We start from the raw sequence: 20,938 nt of genomic DNA, 5'->3' as shown, positions 1-20,938 counted from the left end.
GTACAGCGTTCATTGAGGTTGTGAGATCAATAAACAAAAGTCAATTGTATTTTTATAAACTGACAATAAGTAATAACTTAAAATATTAAAACTATACCATTTTAAATACTTATAAATAAATTTAAATACATATAGGATCTGTACACTAAAACATTGCTGAAAGAAACTTTTGTAAACAATGTATCCAAACATAACATCTTCATAGGTCTAGTCCATTACTGGAAAGTGCCTAAGAGCTTCTGCGGCTGCCACCAGCACAGCGGTGCAGGACCTTGAACACCAGGTCTCCCGCCGGGTCCCATCCTGTCTGCTGCGTCCTCCAACTTGTTCCAACAATCTGCTAAAACTTGGTGGATTATGAAGTTTTAGGCATGCAGAAACATGTCTCACCCGAGGATATCAAAAAGGCATATTGGAAACTGGCACCAAAGCGCATCCACATAAAAATCCCGAGAATAAAGAAGCAGCAGAGAGAAAATTCAAACAAGTAGTGAGGCATATGAGGTGTTATCAGATGCTGAAAAACGGGACATTTAAGACAAGTATGGTAAAGAAGGCTTAAAGGGTGGAGGTGGAGGTGGAAGTCACTTTGACAGTCTATTTGAGTTTGGCTTCACATTCCAGAAACCAGATGATGTCTTCAGAGAATTTTTTGGTGGAAGGGACCCATTTTCATTCAAATTCTTTGAAGACCCATTTGAAGACTTTTCTGGGAACCGAAGGGGTCCCTGAGGAAGCAGAAACGAAGGTGTGGGCTCTTTTTTCTCTGCTTCAGTGGATTTTGATCTTTTGGAGGTGGATTTTCTTCATTTAATACAGGATTTACTTCATTTTGGTCACTAGGGCACCGTGGCCTTACTTTATTCTCATCTACATCATTTGATGGCAGTAGAGTAGGCAGCTTCAAATCTATATCAACTTCTACCAAAATAGTAAATCACTACAAAAACAGTTGTCAAGAATGGTTGAGAAAGAATAGAAGTTGAGGAAGATAGCCAATTAAAGTCCTTAAGGATAAATGGTAAGGAGCAGCTGCTACACTTGGATGACAAGTAATTCAACGCTCACATTTAACAGAAATGTTAAACTCTAACAAGCACCATTTGAGGATGAACAGGGATTTTTTTTGAAGATTTCAAAGGAACTCGACTTTCAGTATAATTGTACCTAATGTAAAGTATTTTAAAACAGCTCATTAGATCCCTTGTCTGTCACAGACTTTGAGTTTATTGTCGGGACCACACAATAGGACCTTTTTTTTTTTTTTTTTTTGTCTTTAAAATTGTTGTAATCTCTGTGTACACTTTGCCTTTTTATTAAATGTAATCCCAGGTGAGCCTTGACTTTGAGTAGTGTTAGGAGAAGACTGTATTCTAACACCAGCACGATCTGCTTTCCATTGTGTTTGACATGTGAGCCGAGTAGTGTGTCATCCTGTTGTGTACTAATATTGCCAAAAGATGAGTCTCCTATAGAAACTATTTGGTTTTTTTTTTTTCAGTATTTAGTAATAAAATACATTTCTGGTTTAATATAAACTTAAGGATGTTTTCTACTTGTACATGAAAGCTGGCAACATAGTAGTGTTTTGACAATTGTTTAAATATGTACTGTTAAGCTTAGGTTTTAAAAAGCTGGTAAACTGGGTCTTTATCATTTGCATATAAAAAAAAGAAATGTGCATGTGTTTGGTACAAAAATAAATAAATAAATTCATAGCAATCTCAACAATAATTCTAGCAGGTTTGGGATAGAAATTGACCATTTGACTTAGAATTATATGCAAATGCATGAGACCTAGAAAAGTCAATTACTATTTTTTTAGAAAGAACAAAAGTTGGAGGGCTTAAGCTATCTTATGTCAAGATATATTATAAAACTATATTAATCAAGAAACTGTGATATTGACATAAAGACAGAGATATAATTTAATTCAACCTAATAGAGCCCAGAAATTGATCTGTACATATATGGTCAATTGATTTCAACAAAGGTGCCAAAGGAATCAAGGGAGAAATTATCATTTTTTCAACAAACTGGACTAGAATAATTGGATATCTTTAAAAATAGATGATAACATTTTAATGCTAACATTAAAAAAACTAAAAGTGAATAAGTCTAAAATGTAGGTGCTAAAATGATTAAAATTTCTGAAGAAATCATAGGAGAAAAATCTTAGTGACTTTTCACTTCGCAATGGCATTTTAAAGAGTACACAAAAAGGGCTGGAGTTGTAGCTCAGTGGTGTAGTGCTTGCCTAGGACTTGTGAGGCACTGGGTTCAACCGTCAGAACCACATAAAAATGAGTTAAAAATAAATAAAATGAAGAGTACACAAAAAGATATTCAAGAAAAATAATCAACAAATTAGGATTAAATAATTCTAAAAACATTTGCTGTATAATATGATACTATCAAGAAAATGAATGGGAAAGTCTTAGACTGGGAGACAATATTTATAAAACATACATACAATAAATTATTTGTACATAGTATATGTAAGTCCTACAACTCAATAGTATGATAGTAACTGCTTAAAAAATAGGCTGCATTTTTTCAGCAAGATGGCTGAATAGAAATGTCAGTTGCTCATCCTACCATAAAAAGAACCTACAACAGAGAGTAAACAACTATATTCACAACTATGAGAAAGGACCCTGGAGAATTGCAGGGAAGTGACAAGACCCTGTGGAACATGAAAACCCAGAACAGAGACATAGAGAAGAGAGTGAGGCACCCTGCCCCCTTACCCACACTGTCGCTCCCCCATCCAGATCAGCTCAGAACTAAGATGGACTTCTCCTTACAGGGAAAAGTTAAGCTTGATACCTCCAACGGTCTTAATTGCTATGGCAGATGACTGCACAGGAGACTCTCACAGCCCTCGCTGACCTGAGCATAGTTTGAAATGTTGCTTGGAGTACATGCAGATACAGTGTCACAGAGCAGGAACCCATGTTGCACACACACACCTCCCCCACCACACACACACATCTTCTCTGACCTAAGCAGTCATGCCTTGGAGACAAACTGAAAGCTGACCAATTGCTAGCATACATCCCACAGCCAGGGCTAGTAGTCACAGTGTATCTCCATTCTGGAAGCTCTGCCATTGTTTCATTGTGCTCACTTGGGTGGCTGTAGTATCATGGCTCTAACTACTCAGAATCCTGGCCCAGTAGAAAGGACAATATTCCAGCTTCCAAATCCATATGATGCCCCATTCCCCAGGAAAAAGGCAAATTTTCACAGAGGAGAAGCTAACACGCAGCCTGCTACCTGACATACCTCTGTGCTCCTGAGTCTGACCCAATAGCCAGCCAGATGATAATTCCACATCACCAGGGAACTCGTTTCACAGATGGCTGACCCACAGTGCCCACATCCACCCGAGTCTTGTTGACGAACACCCAGAAGGTAGTCCCAGCCCCGGGAGAGCCTACTGCACAGCTGGCAAGCTTGCAGAGCCTGCACGTATTTGAACCCGGCCCAAGAGCCTCTTAGGCAATGACCCTGCTCCTATAGTGAGACCAGCACACAACCAAATTACAAGCAGTACCCACTGGTTCCTGAGCCCAAACCAGCTGGCAAGCTGGTAACTGATTCCCAACAAGCATACTGTACAATCAACCAAGTCATAGTACCTGCACATACTCTGTATAGGCCCAAGAGCAATCCAGGAGATGCAATGTCCCCCTGGTGAGCCCTCTGCACGGATGAGCAGCCCACAATACTGAGCATACCTGAGCCAAGCCTGATAGCCAGACAAATGGCAACACTGCATAACAGAATACCTACACAGAGCCACCAGTCAGCAACACATGCAAGTGTCTGAACCAAGCCCTACACGCAGCCAAGTGGTGGCCCTACCCCCAGTAAAATCATACCATGCCACCACATAGTCACAAATAACCTACAGCCTAGACCATCAGACCATAAGTGAGTCCATCTAGAATCAAACCTAAGACACCATACCCCACTGACACCCCTAGCACTGATCCTCAGCAAAAAGCCTCTCCCAGCCAAAAAAAAAAAAAAAAATACTAAAAGTAAAAAGGTGACTGTTGTTGCCGTTGTGCTAGATTGGCACCTATCAAAGTAGGAACACACAAACACACGAAAATACCCAGAAGCATGACACCCTCAACTGAACACAATAATTCTCCAGTAACAAACCCCAAAGAAGAGGAAAGTTACATTACAAAACACCTGAAAAGTAATTCAAAATAATGACCTTCAGAAAGTTCAGTGAAATACAAGAAAGTACAGACTATACAATCAAGTCAGGAAAACAAGTCATGACCTGAATGAGAAATTCAACTAGGAGATCGATAACCATAAAAGAAGGACCCAACAGAAATCTTGCAGGTGAAGAATTCAATGCATAAAATACAATGCAAACCCATAACAATGGATTAGAGCAAGCAAGAGACGGTCATTATATTTTGATAAAAGAATCAATTTAGCAAGAAGATATAACCATTGTAAATATTTATGCACCCAACACTGAACCATCCAAATATATAAAGCAAATATTATTAGATCTAAAGAAAAAGGTAGACTCCAATACATATTAGTTGAAGACATCAACATCCCACTTTCATCAATGGACAGATCATCTAGACAGAAAATCAACAAAGAAATATCAAACTTAAACTATACTGTGGACCAAATGGATCTAACAGATATTTACAAAACATTGCATAAAATAGCTGCAGAATATACATTCATTTCATCAGCACATGGAACATTCTCCAGCATAAACCAAATTTTGGACCACAAAACAAGTCTCAACCAATTCAAAAAATATTGAAATATGTATCTCCTCTGACCACAATGCAGTGAAATCAGAAATCAGCAAGAGGAACTGTGGAAATTCTACAAATACATAGAAATTAAACCATAAGCTTCTGAACAACCAATGAGTGTCTCAAAAAATTAAAATTAAAAGGGAAATTTATAAATTTCTTGAAACAATGAAAATGAAAACACAACATATAATTACAGTGGAATACAGCAAACGGGTACTAATAGGTAAATTTAGCAAGAAATGCCTACATCAAAAAAGTAGAAAGATTTCAAATAAAGAGCCAAACAAAGCAATTCAAGGATCTAAAAAAATAAGAATAAATATTATCAGTCAGTATTGCATTGTTACAACAAAATACCTAAGGCAACTAATTTTATAAAGAGAAAAGGTTTATTTAGTTCACAGATTTGGAAGCTAAAATTCCAAATAGCATGGGGCAGACTCTGCTTCTTTTGAGGGACCATGGCAAAAGGCAGATAGCAATCTTGGGACATGTGTCAGGGCAAGCAGTCACATCATAGCAGAGGCATGTGTATGGAAGAGCTTACATCACTAAAACAGGAAGTCAGAGAGAGACTAGGTTACAAAATCCCCTCTGAGGGCACTTCCCCCTCAACCAAAAAGAAGACCAAAGCAGAAATAAACAGAATTAAAACTAAAGAAAAAATTCAAAGATCAACAAAACAAAAAGTTGATTTTTTGAAAAGATTTTTAAAAATTGGCAAGCATTCTTGCTCACCTAAGGAAAAAATTAAGAGGACCAAAATAATTACAATCAGACATAAAAATGAGATGTCGACTAGATAATGCCTATAATACCAGTCATTCAAGAGGTTGAGGTAGAAGGATCACGAAGTCAAAGGCAGCCTGGGCAACTTAACCAGACCAAATAGGGCCATAGATGTGGCTCAGTGGAAGACGGCCCCTGGGTTCAATCTCCAGTACCACAAAAATTAAACAAATGAATTGTTATAATTTATACCACAGAATAGCAAAGAATCATTACAGACTATTAAGAACAACTACACACCAAAAAATTATAAAATCTGGAAGTAATGGGAAAAAATTCAGAATTCATAAAGCCTAGCAAAACTAAAACATGAAAATATAGAAATCCTGAACAAGGATTTCATAATGAGTTACAAGATTAAAATAGCAATAAAATTTCTCCCAACAAAGAAAAGTCCAAGACCAGATGATTTCACTGCTGAATTTTATTCCATTTTTAAGGAAAAACTAGCAGCAACAATTCTTATCAGACTATTCCAAAAAATTGAAGGGTTCAAATTCTTCCAACTCTTCTGCAAAGCCAGTATTTCCCTGATCTTGAAGCCAGATGAGGGCAAAACAAAAAGGAAAACTACAAACCAATATCCTTGATGAATCTAATTGCAAAATCATCCATAATTTCTGAGCACACTATTTTCAACAGCACAGCAAAAGATTATAGGACATGATCAAGTGGGGTTTATCCCAGGGATGCAAAGATGGTTCCACATATGGAAATCAATGAATATATTACATCACAGTAACAGAATGACAGACAAAACCATATGTTCCTCTCAATATATGCATAAAAAGCATTTGATAACATTCAACATTCTTTCATGAAAAAAACCTTCAACAAGTTCTGTATGTAAGAAACCTACCCCAACATGATAAAGTTTATATATGAAAAACTCACAGCCAACATCATACCAATGGGGAAGAACTGAAAGAATTTGCTATAAGATGAGAAGAAACAAGGATGGGCACTTTCCTCCCCTGTTACTTAACATAATGTAGGAAGTCAGGACCATAATAGTTAGATAACAGAAAGAAATAAAAGGCATCCAAACAGGAAAGGATGAAGTCAAACCATCCCTCATCACATTTTACATGATTGTATTTATAGAAAAGCCAAAAACTCAACAACAACAAAAAACTGTTAGAATTGATAAGTGAATTCGATAAGTTGTGGGATACACCACAAATAAAAATTAGTAGTGCTTTTATACACCAATAATGAACTCACCAAGAAAGAAGAAAGCAATCCCACTCACAATACCTAGCAAAAAGCAAAATTCCTAGGAGTAAATTTAACCAACTTTCTCTAAAATGCAATTTACAGAGCACTCATAAAGAAAATATGAGACACACACACACACACACACACACACACACACACACACACAAAATTTAAGCATTCCATGTTCAAGGATTGGCAGAACTAATATTAAAAGTCCTGTGAGCCCCAAAGCAATTTACTTATTTAAGGCAATCTTCAGCTAAATGTCAATGACATTCTTTGTTTTGTTTTGTTTTGCATAAGGAATCAAACTGGCAAAGGGGAAATTTATTGACTTATATAATTAATTTAAAAGTTGAGTGATCAATGACATTCTTAACAGAGTTAGAAAATATAGTCATAAAATTTGTATGGAACCACAAAAGACCCTGAATAGCCAAAATAATCTTAAGCAAAAAGAACAAAGCTTGAAGCATCAAAATATTTGGTTTTTTTTTAATTTAATTTTTTTATTTATACAGACTGCATTTTGATTCATTGTACACAAATGGGGTGTAACTTTTCATTTCTATGGTTGTACACAATGTAGATTCACTCATGTAAGCATACATATACATAGGATAAAATTGTCTGTCTCGTTCTACTGTCTTTCCTTCCCCCACCCCTCCTGCCCCATTTTCCTCTATACCATCCAAAGTTCCTTCATTCTTCTCTTCACGCATCCCCTACCCAGGGCCACCTCCCCACTTATCAGAGAAAACATTCGACCTTTGGTTTCTTGGGCATGGTCTATTTCACTTAGCATGATATTTTCCAACTTCATCCATTTACCAGCAAATGCCATAATTTTATTTTTCTTTATGGCTGTGTAATATTCCATTGTGTGTACATACCACAGTTTCTTTATCCATTCATCGATTGAAGGGCATCCCGGTCAGTTCTACAAGCTAACTATTGTGAATTGAGCAGCTATGAACATTGATGTGGCTGCATCACTGCAGTACTGTGATTTTAAGTTCTTTGGGTATAAACCAAGGAGTGGGATAACTGGGTCAAATGGTGGGTCCATTCCAAGTACTTTGAGGTATCTCCATACTGCTTTCCAGAGTGGCTGCACCAATTTGCAACTCCACCAGCAATGTATGAGTGGTGGCATCAAAATATTTGACCTCAAAAAATACTGCAAAATTTTAGAAACCAAAACAGCATGATACTGGGCATAAAACCAGACACATAGGGCTGGGGTTGTGGCTCAGCGGCAGAGCACAGTGCCTGGCATATGTGAGGCCCTGGGTTTGATTCTCAGCACCACATATAAATAGATAAATAAAATAAAGGTCCATTGGCAACTAAAAAAAATTTAAAAATAGACCCATAGAGTCATGGAACAAATAGAAAACCCCAAAATAAATTCAGCATCAATAGTCAACTGATTTTGTCAAAGGTGCCAAAAATATACATTGGAGACAATGTAGTCTCTGTAATAAATGGTGCTGGAAAACTGGATATCCACATGCAGAAGAATGAAACTAGACTTCTATCTCTCCCTATGTACAAAAATCAACTTGAAATTGGATCAAAATCCTTAGTATAAGATCTGAAACCATAACCAAGAAAATATAGGGGGAAAACTTCAAAACACATCTAAGCAATGATTTGCAGGTGAGTATAAGGCCTGAAAACCACAGACAGCAAAAGTAAAAATAGATAAATGAGGTTCTATCATACTAAGAATTTTTGGCACAGCAAAGGAAACCATTGAGAGTGAAGAGACACTCTGCAGAAGGGAGAAAATATTGGCAGACTATTCATTTGAAAAAGGACTAATATCTAAAAATATACAAGAAAATTCAACCACCAAGAAATAATCTGATTTTAAAATGGTAAACTATCTGAATAGACATTTCTCAAAAGAAGATATACAAATGGCTAACAAGCTCATTGTTACAGTTTTGATACGTGTTCTCTAAAAGCTCACATGTGAAACAATGCAAGAGTTCAGAGATAAAATGGTTAGGTTATGAGAGTCTTAATCTAATTGATGCATTAATTCTCTGATAGAGGTTAACTGGATGGTAACTATAGTCAGTTAGGGTGTGGCTGGAAGAGGTGGGTCTCTGCGGGTGACTTTGGGGGTGTATATTTTGTACCAGGTGAGTGCAAAAAAAAAAACTAACTCTCTCTTTCTCTTTCTCTCTCCACTTTCCTCCACCACACCCTTCTACCATGATATTCTGCTTCACCTCAGGCCCAGAGCAATGGAGTTAGAAGTAAAAGGTCTCAGTCTTCTGAAACCATGAGCATCAAATAAACTTTTACTCTTCTAAAATTGTACTTGTCAGGTCTTTTGGTCCCAGCAGTGAAAAAGCTGACTAAAATATACATGAAAAAAATCTCAGCATCACTAATCATCAGGAAAATGCAAATGAAAACCACAATGAAATATTATCTCAAACCTGTTAGGATGACTATAATCAAAAAGAGAAAACATAACACATGCTGGTGAAGATGCGGAGAAAGGGAAACCCGTATGCACTGTTGGTGAGAATATACATTAGTACATCCATTATGGAAAATAGTATGGAGATTCCTAAAAAATGTAAAAATAGAGCTACCATATGATGTCCAGTATTTCCACTTCTAAGTATATATCCAAAGGAAATAAAGGAGGTACCTGCACTGCTATGTTTCTTGAAGCACTCTTTATAATGGCCAAGACATGAAATCAACCAAAGTGTCCAACAGCAGACGAATGGATAAAGAAAATGTGGCATACATACACATTGATGTTATTCAGTCATTTTAAAGAACGAAATCCTGTTGCTTTGAGCAAAATGGATGGAACTAGAAGATATGATATTAAATGAAATAAGCCAGGCACAGAAAGACAAACGCTTCATGTTTTCACTTAAATATGGAAGCTAAAAAGTTGATTTCATGGAAGTAGAAAGTAGAGTAGTGGTTACTGGAGGCTAGGAATAGAAGATTGGGGACAGAAGAGGAGAAGGTTGGATAGCAGGTACCCAAATAGTGTTAAATGGGATGAATAAGTTTCTGTGCTCTACAGCATAGTGGGGTGAGGGTAGTTCACAGCAACTTATTACATATTTTACGTAGAAAATATTACATATTTTCTACATAAATGTACAAAAAATTTAATATGTAAATATTAAATATTACATAATTACATTATTAAATATTACATAATATGTAAGAACTAGAAAAGGGTAGTTTATAAATTTCAAATACAAAAATCAAAATGATAAATGTTTAAAGACATGGAAATTCAAGCTACCCTAATGTGATCATTACATATTGTATGCATGTTCCAAATTATCATACTATATCCCATAAATTTGTATGATCATTATGTTTCAATTAATTATGTGCCAACTTAAAAATGTTTTAATAGTGCTAGGAATGGAACCTAGGGCCTTGTGCATGCTTGGTGAGTATTCTACATCCCCAAATCCGAACAATAAATTTTTAAAAATAAATACACAAAATCATCTTGACAAGAACTAGTACATACAGCAGACCATAGAATCTTAATGACAAAGAAATTCATTTACACATTTCAATCTGCAAGGCACATTTCACCCAGGGGAAAAATTCAGACCATAATGACTTAATGATTATATTTAAAACTAAAATGGCCTATCAGTTCTGGATTCTTTTTAACATATATATATATATTCTCATTAGTCTTTGAACATTTGGGACAAATAATGTGCTGTTGGTAACAGCTTTTGTTATCTATGTAATTAAGAGGTAGTTTAATACTTGAAGTAAGAAGAATTTTCCTGACCCTCAGACCTGATCATTTTTAAGCAACATATAGTTGGGAAATATACAACACCTGTATTGAAGTCTTCAATGATGTTCCTGCTCTTTAAGAAAGCTAAAATAGATCATGGGATTATACCTTTCCCCCACCATGCAGTCAGAACAGCCTGAAAGAAGGAAGAAAAAATATTTTCAAACAAGAAGGTAAGTAAGATAGTCTCATTTTAGTATTCCTTAGTAAGAGCAGGATTGAATGCCTGGGAAGTAAAAAACTCAGTTTGCAGACACACACACACACACACACACACACACACACACACACAAAACTCTCTCTTAGAAATTGCAAAGAAAGAATACAAGGTCAAGTTGATAAAGTGGGCAGGTGCTGTCTGCCTGGAATTAAAGGAATAGTGAATGAGTTAGAAGACAATAAGACACATCAGAGTTATAAAATAGCAGGAGGGGTTAAAAAAAAAAAGAGTATAGAACTAAAAAAAAAAACTATGAGTAGAGAACTAAGTGCAAGAATCATACAATCTTTTTTTACATTTCTTTATTTGTTCTAGTTAACTGTACATGACAGTAGAATGAATTTATACATTTTGATAGATTATACATAAGTGAAGTGTAATCTCTCATTTTTCTGATTATACATATTGCAGGATCACATCAGTCATGCAGTCATACATGTATATGAGGTAATAATGTCTGTTTCACTCTACCGTCATTTCTTCCCCCATACCACAATCTTTTTTTTAATCACTAATACTCTAATCTTCATTTATATTTTGGTATCATATGTAGGACATGAAGAAATGTATGGGAGTCACAGAAAATTGTTTTAAATGTTCAAATGTTTAAATTTTTATATAATTTTATGCAAAAATCTTCACTTGTCATATAACTAACTCAGACACAAGGGTTAAGCTTGTGCTTCGGTAAGATCAAGAAGTTCAGTGAAAGTGAGGTATAAGTACATAATTGGGTCCAGCATGAGACTATTGTATCCTAATAGTACCTTAAAGTGAACAAGAGATAAGAGATGGCTTACTGAGAAATAGGCAGATTAGATTGCTAGAAAAGAACATTGGCTAACAAGAACAATACTTTCTAATCTGAAAGAAAAATAACGCTATTTATCTGTTCCCCCAAGTTCATTTCCGATTGATTAAAAAGAGAGATAGGTCACTTTTAAGTCAGTAGATGACTACACTCCAGCCACTGCCATTTAGCTGAAACACAATCTTGAGAATAAAGAACAAGTACTTTGCTTGGTAGATATACTCTCTCCTGGGACAGGAAGGAGGGTTGTGTCAGTGAATGTTCCTGCCTTTAACCCTGAAGTCCTACCACAAAATTCAGGGAAGGGTCTCGTTCCTCTCTGCCATCTTGCATCAATACCAAGTACCTTAATAACATGTAGTATGCCTGCCTATCATGAGTTCCTCTTTCTGTGCCATCCAAAGGAGGAACTGGGTCAAAGAAACTAAACTCTTCTTATATAACATTATAGGGGTAAAAATGTGTCCCCAAAATGGGGCAAAATGGTTCCTTATCCCCTTGTTGGAGTGGAACATAATAGAAGATAACTCCAACTCCATAATTAGAACTTACCAAAGGTAAAACACATTTTTGAAGAAATTTTGTATTCCTTAGTTGTGGCTTTAATTACTCTCCTCTCCCTAAGATCACAAGGTAAACCAACAATGACTGGATTTACATTGTTTTACCCTAACCCAGCACCCAAAACAGGCATACATATGCACACAGCAGTTTCAGCTAGATTCAACGTATTTTAAAATCTTCAAAACTTAGGCATTAAACATTTTTTCCAAATGAAGTCCATCATTTGAATGTGAACCACTCAATTTGTTCCTCATTTCAAAAACATCAACTAACCTTTGCACAGCACTGCTTGTGTGCCAGGCACATTTCCAAATACTTCGCCTGCATTATCTCATTTAATCCTCATGAAACTCTTCAATGAGGGAGGTACAATTATCATCAATTATCATCCTCCACTTTACAGAGGGGAAAATGATGCACAAAGAAGTAAAACAGCCTGCTTGGAATTAGACAGACTGAAGAAAAAAAAAAAAAATACTACAGCTTGTGTTGAAACCCTGGCAATCTGACTGTAAAATTCAATTCTAATTGCTAAGATAAATATCCCTTCTGAAGAAACAATTGAGAGTAACATTCAAAAACCTAAACACCCTAAGTGCTCTTGATCCATGTTGGTTGTTTTGACATCAAAACACAAGGGTATAATGGAATGTTCCAGGATTCTTTTGTCAAATCAAACTTGAATCCATGAAAGAGTGAATATCCTTCACCATGATGAGCACTCCACTTTCCCAGGAGAAAGTTCTCTGTCTTGGCTACTGAAGAATCCAGCATCCACTGCCTATGGCAGGCCAACTCTTAAGCACCTGAGTGTCTGAAGGCTTCACTGTGGCCATGGCAACCCTTGCCTTCCAGCTGGGTCACACCTGCTTCTGATGGAGACAAGAACATTTTCTGCCGGTTAAGGAGCTATACGTTTCTGCAAATAGTGATTCCAGCAAAATGGCTCATCTCCAGGTTGCAACCCAGTCTTTCAGATGGATAAATTTGAGCCATTTCATGACTATTCTTCAGGAATGAAAAAAAGAGGAAAAAAGAGAGAGGAATACTTTCAAAATGACACAAATGGAATTTAATCAGATTTCTCTAAAAATCCTACAAAATAAAACTAAAGTTAAGCATGAACTTTTTTGTTCTTTGATCTATTCCATCCATTTTTAATCAGTTCAAGAAATTTATTAAATCAAGGCAAATTAAAGTATGCTGTCATTAAAGTTAAATTTTTAATTTTTTTTTAAAAACATGCTTTTATACCTACCAGGGCAATGATTTTCTAATTTAAGCATGAAAATTATACAAACCATTGTTTATAAAGCAGATTGCAGTGTCCCTCTTCTTCAAAGATTATGATGTTTTATGTCTAAATTAGAAACATATTAAAAAACCCTAAACACCCTAAGTGCTCTTGATCCATGTCAGTTGTTTGACATCAAAACACAAGGGTATAATGGAATGTTCCAGGATTCTTTTGTCAAATCAAACTTCAATCCATGAAAGAGTGAATACCCAATTTGATATTTGAAATCATCCTCTATGATAATCCAAACCATGAAAACTTTTTTCTTAAGTTACTAATTACTCAGTATTATTAATCTCCCTCAGTACCAACCTATTTTCATGTTATTGTATAACATGTAGGATACATGTACATGGCATATACACTAATAGGTAATTGCTCAAAACTTGGATTTTTCAATTACAGTCTTTCTCTGTTTTCCCACTTCAAGGAGATGTTTCTGTATGTTTCTATATATCATCATGCTTTCTTCTATGGTACTTGAATGCCATTTATAAGTCGGTAAGGAGTTAGCCTGGGAATGTAGCTCAGTGGTAGAGCATTTATTTGCCTAGCATACACAAGGTGCTGCAAGAAAATAAAAATAAAAAAGGTATTTGAAGAGTTCATATTGGCCAGGTGGCTGGGAAGAGCCTGTTCAGCATCCTTAGCGTAACATAGTCAACATGTAGCCAAGAAGAGGATGATGAAAATTCAGATACAGGTGGGAGAATAGACCCTCACATCTGAGAGTGTCCTCCAGAAATCAGAGGCGGGGGGAGAGACCTGGTGAGGGAGGGCTCACTGTCCACTTTTGCAGGAGGAAGACCCTCACAATAGGGTAGTATAGTTTGGCAATGAGGAACGTAGCCTCTAGTGTTTGAATCCTATCTCAGCTATGTGATCTTGAATAATTTATTCCACCTTACTAAGCCCTGGTGTTCTCATGTGGATGAGAATTGCCTCACAGACCCTTTGCAAGGATAAAATATGCTGACCCATAAAATATACTGAATGGCACAATTGGAGCTACAGAAGTGGTAGTTATGGTGCCTATTACCATTAAAGAGAAGGAACAGGAGGGCTTCAAACACTGATGTTTTGAAGTCAGAACTAATATTAGTCACCTTTCCTAACACCTTTCAGCTACACCAAAATCACCCTCTCCCTGTTCAGCAGGACTCTCCTTGACCTCTACTGAGCCCTTTTCTTGACCAGGGCATGTCCTTTGAATGTATCCTAGTTTTAACTAAGAATCCTATTGAACCAAGTTTTCTCAAGAATCCTACTCAGCCAGTTTAGCAAAAATACCTCCAAACATTGACATCAAATTAAATTCCTCTTTCCCCACTGCTGATATATAACTAACTTCCTCTTAGTCATTTCCACCCATGACTCCCTCACTCCCTCACTCTGTCCATTCATTAGAAATGCCCTGCTGTCCCTGCATTCAGAGTTGAGTTCAGTCTCTGTCCTGTGTTGCAGTAGTCTTGACCCTATTTCAAAAGTCCTGAATAAAGCCTTCTTTGCCTGTTTAACTGGCTGGTGCAAGTTTACTTAGACATTTATCAAGGTAAAACCAACATTTTCTTTGGAAAGTAATTGCTTAGGGTTAAAAGGGAGAGGAAGAGAAAACAGGCACCTACTCTCGGGTCTCTTCTTGTCATTCCAAGTCCTCCAACCCCAACATGGTCATCTGTGTCTGGTTAAGTGGTTTCAGATGTAACAGAAGCCACTTATATTCATATGCAGTATGTAATTCATCAATGTAATTTACCAACCATTCCATTAAAAGACTTTAAACAGAGAAGGCCTAAGATGGAAAGGGGCAAGAATTGGGGCACTGGACCCATGGAGGAAGAAAAAGATGTTTGTTCAAAGGGAAAAGAGGTTAAGAGTGGGAGGCTGAGTACTAAGACACAAACTGACCCCTTTTATAATGCTGCCAAAGGGAATTCTGTGATCTGTATTAATGAAATATGTTTATGGTGCATAATTTATCAGAAACATTTTTTCTCTTATATGTGTATCCCTCTCTTATGTGAAAACATAACAAAATCTCCAAAATAGTAAAAGTGACCTCCTAATGTCATCCAATACATGACATGAACTTAGTTCAGGTTGATCACTCATAAATATTTATGCCTTTGTCATTGATAATTTATGTCTTCATCTTTTCACTTCTTCAGCTTCCCATTCTGTGTGAACACAGCGATCAACACTCATTTTCATCTTTACCTTTAACTTTGAGCACAGTATTTTTCTAGTAAGAGATTTCTCTCTCCTAACAGATTACAAGCTCTCTAAGAACAGGAAAACACTGTCTTTTTCATCTATTTAAGAATACTAATAAAGTGTCTTGGAGGTACTGTGTAAATGTTAGTTAATTATATTGAATGTTTTATTTTCAAAATCTATACGTAAGATACAACCTGAGGTCTTCTCTATTACATGACGGCAGAGTTCTGGGCATTCCTTTAACCTGATCAAAACACGGCTGCACTAACTTCTTAAGAATTCCTATCACATCAACCAGATTCAATTGTGCCATTTTACGGAAGACTAGAGAAATGCGGGAGAACAAAAGATGCATATCACACTTGCAAAAGTCGCTTTTATGTGCTGACTTGACAGGGCCACAGGGTGCCCACAACATAATCAGTTAGACATCATCCCGAGTGTGCTGTGAGGTTGTATATGAAATTAACAGTTGAGTAGGTAGAATGAGCAAAGTGGATTGTCCTCCCCAGTGTGAGTGGACCTCATCCAAGCCATCAAAAGCCCAAATAGAACAAAAGTCTGATTAAGAAAGAATCATTTCTTTCCCTCTGCCTGACAGACTTCAAGCTGGGACATTGATCTACTCCTGCTTTTGAATTCAGACATAGAATAGAATCTATACCATCAGCTCTCCTGGCTTTTAGGCTTGGGATTCTGACTAGAACTACACTATACTAGCCAGTTTCATGTTATTGCAATAAAATACCTAAGGAAATTAACTTATAATGAGAAAAAGTTATATAGGATCATGGTTATGGAGTTCCAGTTCAAGATGGACAGCTCCATTGCTTTGAGCCTCTAGTGAAGACACTAATGGCAATGGTAGAGAGAATAATCCCTTTCTGGAACACTCCCTCAATGGCCCAATGAGGCCTCCCTCCTAGAGTGTGAGGCTCTGGGTTCAACTGCCCCAAATCACCACCCTGGGGACCAAGGCATTAATACCTGGAACTTTAGGAGACACTATCTATATTCAAATCACAACATTTACCTTCAGCTCTCCTGCATCTCCAGCTTACTAACTATATACTTTGGATTTCCCAGTCTCCATAACTGAGTTAACCAATTCCTTGCAGTAAACTCTTTCCCAATTCCCACCTCCATATCCTAATAATTTGCACCAGTTTGCTCTCCCTCTTCTCCCACTATTCTCTCCATTCCTTCTGCCATACTTATTCTCTACTATATGGATCAAAATTACTCAACCAGATTCCTGGCCCCCATGCATAAGGTACAGTACCTCAGTGTGGCGACTCTGAATGCAGTCAATCTTATCCTACACCTTGAGACACAGAATTCTGCTCTAAAAGGTACATGCTGCAGTCACCTATCAAGCAGCAGTATCTCTATCTTTGAGAAAGAAGTTTAAAACCTATCTATTTTTCCCCCCAGGCATGCATTTTAGTTTCCCAATGCACCTGCAGTATCTTATCAATATAAAATAGAGCTATAAAATTTTTTCTCCATTATTCCTTAGAAAAGAGAATTCACTGTATAATTAAATATGAAGGGCTCTCTAAATTTCTTTATTTTGAATCTTAAACTAAAGGAAGATATATTATTAGTGAGAAAGACCTAGAAAATCTTCATCATAAAAAGAAAAGAAATATGTTACACCAAATTATTCCTTAGGAATGGATTCAATACCCAATATGTTTATATAGCCCAACTAAAAATACTCCATAATAAGATTCTCCTTACTCCAACTATTATTTTATAAATCAAATATTCAAGGAAAATATTGTTTACATTCTTCCTCTCATTTTCTAGTCTGCAAAAAAACTTTCTTCTATGGTTTTCTCTAATAGTCATTTACCTCTAAATGCCTTTAAACCCACTAATTGGAAGAAGTCTTCCCTCTAGGATAAGTAATTTTTCCTTCCAAAAAAAATATCAAATAGAAGGCATAAAAATTTACCTTGATTTGCTTTTTAAATTTACTGCTTCAAAGAAATAAGGGACTAACTCCACAAGATAACTTTTCAAAGACCAAAGGAACATTGGATACTATTGTAAATAAACCTTATAAATAGTCCTATGAGAAGCAAAACTGAAAGTGTTACATTATGGAGATTACCAACACTCAAAAGAATGAGTGAAAAAAACCGCGGGTACTGAGACTTGGGATACAATTTTCTATGGTGGCACCAAACAAAACCACAGTGTTGTCTCAGTTTAGGAGTCAAGATATTGAGCCCTGAAAAACTATGTCAAATGTTCAAAATACATATACAGTGATGATAAAAGTCAGACGTTAGAGATGAATGGGGGACAGTGGAGTAGCTCAGTGGTAGAGAACTTGCCTACACCTAACATGTGTGAGGCTCTGGGTTCAACGCCCAGTACTGCTCAAAAAGAAAAAAAAAAAAAAATGAATGGGTAAAGTCTCAGTAAGACTTTGTTTTTATTTTTTATTTTTTTAAATAAAATCCAAGTACATAAAGTCCTCACTACTACATTAAAGACATACATGATTTTAAAAGACAAGTAACTAATATTTGTTGAATGTTTTTTATGAGCTAGCCACTCTTTCACACCTCAATTAATCCACACAACTAATTGAGAAGACAGGACTAAATGGTTCCAATGTACAGAGGAGGAAACAGAAGTATGAGGCTAGTAACTTACCGAAGCCATTCCACAAGGTTAAGGCAGAGTCAGAATTTGAACACTGACATTTGGATTAGAGTGTGTGAGACCACGAGCCTTCTGTTGCTCAGCAATATGTTTTGTTTCATTTTGCTTTTTGATCCTTTCTTACAGAGAAGGAATCATTTTCTAATTCCTGAAAGGTGGATATGTAGACGATCAGTCCTGAGAGTATACACACACACACACACACACACACACACACACACACACTCATAATCAATAATAGATGCAATGTTATACTTATGTATTATACTCAATTTTGCTGCATCCTTTAAAGGTTACATATGCCCATCAACCACACAAATTGTTTTTGGACTTCTATTCAAGAAAATGGGCGAATTTGGTATTTTTTCCATGAAATCAGGTATACCCAATGAAAATACTCTCACGTCATTTTTAGCCACATTCTGAAACACAAGAGAAAGAAAATATGAAAAGCATAAATAAGACATTACGGCTTAATTTTTAATTTGACCCACTGTTCTCAGAGGCATTATTTACAGATAAATTTTGAAGCACTTGCACTGTCTATTTACTGACTACAGTATACGAGGCAGTATAGTGTACATAAAATGTGTCTCTAGATTACCTGGTTTCTAATCCTGACTCTGTTTTGTAGATAAGCAAGCCTGGGGAAGTTATTTAACCTGTCAATTTCCTCTTCAGCATAATGGAAATAGTAATAGCACTTTATTCACCAAGTTGGTTATTAAATAAATTTAACAGTGTCTAGGCACTTAAGGAAGCATAGTATGAGTACAAAGTTATATGTTTATGTGCCTGTGCTAGTCAGCTTTGCATCACTGTGATCAAAATAAACAACAAAAACAACTTAGAGGAGGGGAAGTTTATTTGGGGCTCACAGTTCCAGAGGTTTAGTCCATGGTCAGCCAAGTCTGTCACTCTGGGCTCAAGGTGAGGCAGCACATCATGGTGGAATGGCATGTTGGAGGAGCACTGCTCCACTCATGGCAGCTAGGAAGCAGAGATAGGGGGAGACAGAGATAGGAGGAGACAGAGAAGAGGTTGCAAGGAATACGCATCTTTCTAGGGTACACTCACAGTGACCCAGGTTCTCTAGCCAGGACCCACCTACCTACTGTTACCAATGAATAAGTCCGTTCAAACTAGGATGGGCCGATTAGGTCACACCTCTCATAATCTAATCATTTCACCTCTAAACATTCCTGTCTTAACACAGGAGCTTTGGGGTACAGCTCACATCCAAATCACAATACTCAAGTAAAAATAGTTTTCAGTCTATCATGGTAGCACATGCCTGAAATCCCAGAAACTGGAGAGGCTAAGGCAGGAGGATCACAAATCAAGGCCAGCCTGGGCAACTTAGTGAGACCCTGTTTCAAAATTAAAAGTAAAAAGGGCTGGGGCTAAAACTCAGTTGTAAAGTGCCCCTGGCTTCAATCCATACTCCCACACAAAAAGAAGTTTTCAAATAGTCCATAATAACATTTTTTCCAGCTATTCTTTTATAAGTAAAAAAAAAAAAAAAAAAAAAATCAAGAAAACATTATGTACCTTCTTTCACCCATTTTCTGAAGTTATATGAAGCGTTTTCTGTTTCCTTTCTAAAATAAAAACTTTCTCCATTATTTTCTTCTAATGGCCATTTACCCCTGAAAATGGCCCACTGATTTGGGAGAAGCCTTGCCCTCCAGGATAAGTATTTCTTTCTCTACAAAATAAAAGATACAACAATTCCCTTCAATTTTCTTACCAAGTTTACTGCTTAAAAGATAAGGGATAATTTCAAACATATTTTTTAAAGACAGAAGTTAATTTTCACGTAAAGAAAACAATACAATCAAAGTTATCCACTCAATGCACAGATACTCATATGTACGCACTCAAATCTTTCACTTCAAAGATAGCATTCCCAACTGCCAAAAATAACTCACTCTCTATTATTTTGACAAACTGCCTTTTTGTTTTTTTTTATTTTTTTAACTCTTATCCATTTTAGGAAAAAGAATTTTATTCCCACCTGCTGTGTCTCCTCCCTTTCCTTCCTCTTTTTTCACTTTTTATGTCCAAATTCCCAAATGATTCCATTCCTCACTACACATTCCCTCATAAGAGCCTTCCATAACTGATAGAATGATCTTTTAGGAAGTTTTACTAAATGGTCATTTACCTAAAATCCATGCTTTCTTCTCTGTCTTGGGTTCTGGTGTTTACTGGTAAGCCTGTTATCTTCTCTCCTGATAGTTTTTAGTCCTCCTTCTTCACTCTTTCCAAAGTTTCCATTCTAAAATCACATCTCTGTCTACTCTTCAGACAAATGACCTCTTATCAGAGCTTTAAACATTACCAATGTATTGATTGACTCTCAAGCCCATGCATTATCAAAATTCCAGGGCCATTTCTTTACTTAAATATCAATTACCATCCAAAATCTTAAATGTCCAAACTAAGTTCCCACTTTCCCTATTTTACATCGGTTTCACCATTCACCTAGTGTCTCCAAGTCTGCAAATCTATG

The 20,938-nt window shown here is 36.5% G+C and overlaps 1 long non-coding RNA gene and 1 pseudogene across 1 annotated transcript; one reads left to right on the top strand and one right to left on the bottom strand.

The window, feature by feature from the left end:
• The first annotated feature begins 344 nt into the window (after window positions 1-344).
• LOC124994167 (dnaJ homolog subfamily B member 6-like) lies at window positions 345-986 on the top strand (annotated as a pseudogene).
• A 10,304-nt stretch (window positions 987-11,290) lies between these two features.
• On the bottom strand, window positions 11,291-20,015 carry LOC124994904 (uncharacterized). The gene is made up of 4 exons (XR_007110577.1): window positions 19,975-20,015; window positions 19,302-19,413; window positions 18,415-18,845; window positions 11,291-13,238 (listed from the first exon to the last, which is right to left on the bottom strand). It is a non-coding gene; the product is annotated as an uncharacterized LOC124994904 (long non-coding RNA).
• Window positions 20,016-20,938: the final 923 nt, after the last annotated feature.

This window comes from Sciurus carolinensis, chromosome 10, assembly GCF_902686445.1.
Source record: "Sciurus carolinensis chromosome 10, mSciCar1.2, whole genome shotgun sequence".
In the NCBI taxonomy this organism is placed as follows: domain Eukaryota; kingdom Metazoa; phylum Chordata; class Mammalia; order Rodentia; family Sciuridae; genus Sciurus; species Sciurus carolinensis.
Note: the sequence above shows the minus strand (reverse complement) of the source record. Positions and strands in the feature narration are given on the sequence as shown.